We start from the raw sequence: 7,242 nt of genomic DNA, 5'->3' as shown, positions 1-7,242 counted from the left end.
GATTCTTCCCAGGTTCATGGTCACGGAAGGTTTCATCACCGAAGGGTGGCATCCACTCTCCAAGAAACCAGGTAAAGGTGAGTAATTTATTATTACATCATTATCATTTGTGTCAAACAAAAGGCCACTAAACACAGCTCCCATCTAAATGTTACAAGGCTGCAAATCAATACAAAACTCCAGGTTCTTAGTTTAACCAAACTACATCCAAATAAGTCACTTTACTGAACTCAATACATGTTTCATTTCTCTTCCTCAAATTCTCTCAAGCATCTCATGTAGAAATGCAATAGGACTCAGTAAATCATTACCAACAAAGAGAGAAATACAGGAGAGGTTCAATGACTCCTCTAAAATGAAGATATTTCATATGTTTTCTCAAGCAAACCATTTTAATGATCCTATGGTAGTAAGATTATTTCTAAAGGGTAACATGCAATCAGCTGTAGTTCAGTAAAACTACAATAACAAATCACATCCTCCCCTCTTGTTTTACATGTCTGTCTCTCACTTTGTTCCCACATTTACTAGACTCTCACTTTGTAGCCAACAATACACACATGCAAACACAAGAGTGCAGTGTTGCATTTTAATTCTCACACACAGATACGTGGAGAGCTCAGCATGTATGCAATATGAAACACAGTATGTGCTCATGCAGTCATTGATAATCCACTATAATCCCACTATGTATCTGTATATTCTTTAGTTGTGTGTAATTATTTAGACCTGACATATTTACAGAGGTTTGGTGTGACGTTCACAACCATGTTTGTAGGAGCACATAGTTTGTCCAATGGTGTGTAAAATAACAGAGGTGCTCAGTCACATGACATGTTCCTGTCTTCATCTGACAACAAACTAAGTACATTTACTCAAATACTGTACTTCAGTACAATGTTGAGGTACTTGTACTTTACTTGAATATTTCCATTTTTAGCAACATGTACTTCACAATATTTGAGGAAATATTATACATTTATTTAACACCTATAGTCACTAGTTACTGTACAGAATATTTTATTTAACATAAAAACACTCATGATATGAAATACAACACATTAAAGATTAAACCAGTGTTTCACTTGTCTTTTAACCTCTTTCCTCTCCCATCAATCATCTCACGACCCGTCAGATTTATCTTGGGACCCTTTGGAGGGGCCCAACCCCTAGGTTGGGAACCACTGGACTTAACTACCTACAGTTAAGTTTGCTGTATATAAAGTAGTTCAAACTAGCTCCACCTTAACCAGCTACAACAACAAAATGTTGTTCACACACTGATGTATCAGTATTAATAATCTAATAATGTCATATTAACGTCACTGCACAACCACTATTTTCACTTGTTATACTTCTACTACGTTTTACTCATCATACTTATATTATATTGTAGTATTGCTGCTTTGAAGTAAAGGATGTAAAAACTTCTTCCTCCACTGGCTGTCATGGAGGGAATGTGAAGTGGATACATTTTGCTGTGTCAGCCTATATTATCAGCCTATATCATATTATCTATATAAGATACTCACACTTTTTCATACATTTGTCAGTTGTGTCTTTTCTTAGTACTCTTGCCTTTTGCTAAAGTGTTTTTGTTTGAGTGCAGCAAGTCTACAGATTTCAAAAGTTTGGATGGAAGGCCTTTGCAGACTACCAGTGCTCCCATTATCACCTAGATTACTTTATTATTCTGCAATAAATCACTGCCATAACTGTGTGTCTGTTGCTTTTATCAGGTTGGTTCACACACTGCAAACTTGAAGCCAAAGACTCATCTCATATGTTTTATTTGGAAGAAAAGTGACTTTGATTGAAACACTTCACACAGTAATATTGATGAGGAAGGATAAAACTCTTCTATACAGGATGTAGTCAAGGTTACGGTTAAGCTGATGATGTGTATATTGTTAGCAGATAGAGAATCAACATTCAACATGGATTACAGATAAGCAAAGCTGGGTTTTCATTTCAGAGCTCAGTCTTCTTTCTTTTTTTCTTCTTCTCTTCTTTTCCCTCCTTGTGGAAGACTTTCCCATCAGGCTGTTCTCTCCACTTCAGGGTGACTCCACTCACTCTTTGCTCCTTCAGTCTGTCCTGGAACTGGGAAACACAGATGGAAGCCATTTTGAAACATTCATCCTCTCTACTGTGTTGTTGTTGTGTGTAAAAAACCCCCCACTGGTTTTTAGATATTATCAAACTTCATAGTGGCAAAACACATCAAGCAGAATAAGCATGTAAACAAGTATTCTAGACCTGTTTGAGACACACCAGCCCCCAACCCAGTCTGGATTTTGGGAGACTTGCCTTTTTCAGGATGTTTGCTTTCACAGCAGGGTCATTGAGATCCACAGAGGAGTCCTGCACCTTCATCCTCAGCTTAACTACCCACCTCTTTACTGGTACTGAGACACAGAATGAGAGGAGAATGAATCATTCATTTGCTGTCATATTAGTTCTGTGATATTTACATTTTTTCATGTACATTCAAACATGATTTACGCTAAAGTTATGCAGCATTCTCTGGCTTCCACTGAAGGACAGTAAACCACTCACCAGGGATGTTGTAGCAGACAAATGGAAATCTCTCTTCACAGGACTTAAACGACCATTGGTTTGATTCCTGCACACCACACATCATTTTCACCAATCTGAGTGATGCTGAAATTGAGCCACCCCATTTGGTGAACGAGTAGGTACTGCCATCAGACCAGTTAATGTTAGGATCTCTGTACAGGCCGATCCATGCCCAGTCTTTACCTGGCAACAAATTCAGGACCTCCTGGCTCTCAGTGTTGTTCCTCACAGTGGCCAGGTCTATGAAGTTCTCCCTGCAGTACCTCTGAGCATTGGACCAGTTCATTGGTTGATTCACAAAAACAAATTGAGGATCCAGCTGTGTTCCTGCAGATAAATTATTGGGGAAAAAATGAATCTTTGATTTGAAGTGCTGAACTTCAATGTAATCATTATTAGAGAAGAAATAATGCTTAGCTGGGTACTTACCATTATAACAGACGAATTTATAATTGCTTTTGCAATCACTATCCCACCATGAGTAACCATGTCCAATGAGTACACAGTGAATATTAATCGATAAGTATGGATAACCTGATTCCCAGTCCCTATATTCAGCCCCACTCCCTCTGTACCCATCTGACCACTTCCAATCAATGTTACTGTACAGGCCAATCCAGACTTGACTGTTGTAACCAGCAGATGAAACTGTGTTGATGAGTTGGTTCATGTCTTCAGTGTTTTCAATGGTGACCAGGTCTGTGTATGTCTCTCTGCAGTAGGTCTGAGCTTCAGTCCAATTCATGGGTTCAGCAACAAAGTGGTACTGATGGAGACGACATGTGGAGAAGATGGACCAGCCTGTGAGGAAAACACCACTTTTTAACATGTGAGGTGACTCTAACATTTTTAAGTATTACAGTAAAATGAAATAATAAACACTGTTAGACATTAATAAATGCACAGTATTTAACTTCTGCTGCTAGTGGTCTCTTAATCAAAACAATAACAAAAGACAGAGTTTGATGACATCATGAAGTAGTGTGGGATCATGGGAGTTGTTGTCTTCATTGTGAAACAAGCACCATTGCAGTCATTGCAGTCAGCTTCTCCCGGTTAGGATTCCTTTGTGTTCATTGTTCAGGAGGTTTTTACCAGGAGCCAAATTATCCACAGAGGTCTCCTCCTCTCCAAAACAAACAGACCCAATTGTAGGGAAATTTTAGCTCAGTTTGGGGCTAAAACACAGAACACAGAACCACTTCAATTATTTGTCCAGCGTTACAACCTCAGAATCAGCATAATAAGACTAATAAATAGTTTCTCTTGGTGATTAGTCAAGAGAATCTTTAACACATAAATCAGCTTTGGGAAGGAATTAACTTGCACTCAGGAGAGGAATCGGATACGTAAGGTGACTGAAAGTAAGTTAAAGAAAACAAAGGCAATGACTTTATATGCAAAACATTTATTACCTAAAGACTAACCTAACAATGACACAAAACAACACTCACTAAACAAATAATGACGCCACAATGAAAGAATGAATGAATGCAGAACCAGAGTTTGTCAGAAAAGGGGTTGACCAGTGACCGTCACTGGAAGCAGCTGGTAAACTGGGGTGGCAAATTTAGAATTCAGTTCTAAGCAGATGAAGCTTTTTGAATTCACCCGGTTAGCAGAGCAGAAGTGTGCTACTTGCATGTCTGTGGGCTGGTAGCTGCTGAGTGGTGTGGTGACGTCAGGAGAGATGAGAAGGTGTTGCCACCGTGGGGAGTGGAGATGAAGATTTGTCAGCTGAAGTTGGTTTCAACTCAGAGAAAGAATGGGACCTCGTACCAGTAACAAAGAGAATCCAACTATTGCATTCCAGTGATGGTCTTTTATAGGTACAGGTAGATAAGGGACTTCAGAGAAGCGACTGACCAATCATGGCATCCACTGGAGATCAGATAATTTGTCTTATTTTTAAAACAATCTCTCAAACAACTGTACCTTGTTACCAAACAACTACCATGACTAAAAATCAAATGTTCTTATGCTCAGGAGATTACAATGCTACCAAACAGCACATGTTTATCTCTAGTGGTTACTGAGATATTAATCACCTGATTTTAACACACATACAACTTGGAGAATTGAGTTAAAAATTTCCAACATAGTTATGGACACAAATGTACACATTCAAACAATAAGGAAAGTAATAAAGTGATGGCATTGGCCACTTATTAAGGTAGACAGTGTTCTGCTGAGGAATATCCTACACAGTGATTAAAACCAGTAAAACACTGAATAAAGCAGTTTCATGTTAATAATCAGTGTTTCAGCCCCTCTGGATACGAGACATTCAGAGAGGCTGTTAACATTTGCTCAGCTTGTTTCTCTGATAACTTAAGATCCAGATGTCTGATGACTAAAATCCTTCATCCGGTTAAAAGATATAGTAAAAAACAACCAAGATATAAAAAGTGTTTAATATAAATGTGGATTAAAACTAGATAAAAATTAAATTATTGACGGTTTCTGGCAGACATCCACAACACTGACATACACACAAAGAGGATATGATGCTATTAACTGCCGACCAAATGAAACAGACCCTTAACCTTGATTAAAATTTCAGATTTCTCACGGTTTGAACATTGTTGGAAACATCTGAGATAATTAAACAACTCAACAAAATATATAACATATGTCTAGTCGTTTTTAGATTTTATAATGCAGAAAAGTTACATATTATGTCTTTAAATATTTCACTGACCTGAGAGATACAGGACACCCAACAAGATCCTTTCCATCATGATGCTGCTCTGAGGTCTCTGTGTGTCGATGTTCACTATTAAAAGGAAACTCTACCTCTGTATTTGCTGTTCTTAGGCAAATCTAGTCAAATACAACACCAGCTTCTCTTCTCTGTTACTGTTAAAAGTCACGGTTCTGCTGTATTCCAAATGCAAAAAGTATGACATATGTAAATGTTTGTCTCCAAAACATTGTCATGTACTCACAGAATATTTTATTTTTTTCACAACTAGAAAAAAAATATATTTTATTTCTCACTTAGCTCCAGTCATATCTAGTGTGCAGAGTTTCAGTTGTTTTTGTCTTTCTGTTTTTCTGAGATTTCTGTCTTCTATACATTAGAGGTGAATGGAATTTTTTGTTTCTTTATTTTTTGGTGCTCACAGTGTTGAAAAAGTGTCATTCAGATAATTCAGCAGCAACATCTCCCTCCAAGTCCATGACAGTCAGGACTCCTTGGTCTTCTTTGGTCTTCAAGTAGTTCTTGCAAAGCTTTGAGGTGTGTTTGGGGTCATTATCCTGCTGCAGTATGAATCCTTCTCCACAAAGATACAAACCAGAGGGTACAGCATGTCTCTGAAGAATGGAGTGGTACTTCTCCAACAATAAGATTGATATATATCAATTATATATAGTATATCTTATGCATGTATTTGTGTGTGTGTGTGTGTGTGTGTGTGTGTGTGTGTGTGTGTGTGTGTGTGTGCGCGTGTTTGTGTGTGTCTGGGTCATTCACTGTCCCTCAGTTTATGGCATGTTGATACATATTGGACAGCAAGATTTTGAGGTCATCAAGCTCTACATATGTACAGTGCTGCTTGAAATTTGTGAATCCTTTAGAATTTGCTCTATTTCTGCATAAATATGACCTAAAACTTGATCACGTCCACGTGTGTGTGTGTGTGCGCGCGCGTGCGTGTGTGTGCGCGTGTGTGTGCGTGCCTGTGTGTGTGTATGTGCGTGTGTGTGTGTGTGTGTGCGTGCGTGCTTGCGTGCATGTGTGCATGTGTGTGCGTGCGTGTGTGTGTGTGCGTGCGTGTGTGTGTGTGTGCGTGTGTGTATGTGCGTGTGTGTGTGTGGGGGTGTGTGTGTGTGTGTGTGTGTGTGTGTGTGTGGGGGTGTGTGTGCATGTGTGTGCGTGTGTGTGTGTGTAGGTCATTCACTGTCCCTCAGGTTGTGGCATGTTCATACATATTGGGCATATATATACTGCATATGAGCTCCTACATTATTAAATTAGCAATTTATCAGCAACTGAAAATCTTTTTGCTGACCTTCAGTGGTTAAACTTCTCACCTTGCTGCTGTGATGTAGAGAAGTGTACTTTGGGCTGTGGTAAGTACATCATGACATTGCTGTTGGGTGTGGTTACAGGTGCAACAGAGCATACTTTTGACTACACCCATCAGTAAGGGGGCTTCTCTTTAGCCTAGGGTCTGTTCCAGATCGTGGGTTTAGTGAAAACACATGAGATGACTTTAACTGAAGGTCAGTCACTGTGGTAACTCACTCTGTGAACTAACCTGCTCACTGGCAGCTTTTCTTCAAACCCTGAGTTTCTGTCTGTCTCCTCCCTCCTGCAGAGCCTGAAGGAGTTGTCGGACATGCTGTTTCATTTCCTCATTGTTACAGTTGATATTCATTTGCAGAGCGTTATGTTGGGAGTGGAAGTTTCCCCAAGGACTGATTTTACTGATCCAGCCGCTAACAGTAATGTCTTTGAACAGCAATGAACTCATCCTACTTATTGTGTATTGTGTTTGTATCCAAAATCTGATATATCTTATTTCTCTGTGCCGTAGACCTCCGTTGTCCAAAAACTATTATAAACACGTTAATGAGCCACACGGCTGCACTGTGTGACATGTTTCTTCCTCATGATGAGTTTAGGGCAGCTTGTTGAGGAACAGCTCCAAAAAC

Source organism: Thunnus thynnus, chromosome 22 (assembly GCF_963924715.1).
Source record: "Thunnus thynnus chromosome 22, fThuThy2.1, whole genome shotgun sequence".
Lineage (NCBI taxonomy): Eukaryota > Metazoa > Chordata > Actinopteri > Scombriformes > Scombridae > Thunnus > Thunnus thynnus.
The sequence above is the reverse complement of the archived record's forward strand: the minus strand, read 5'-3'. Positions refer to the sequence as shown.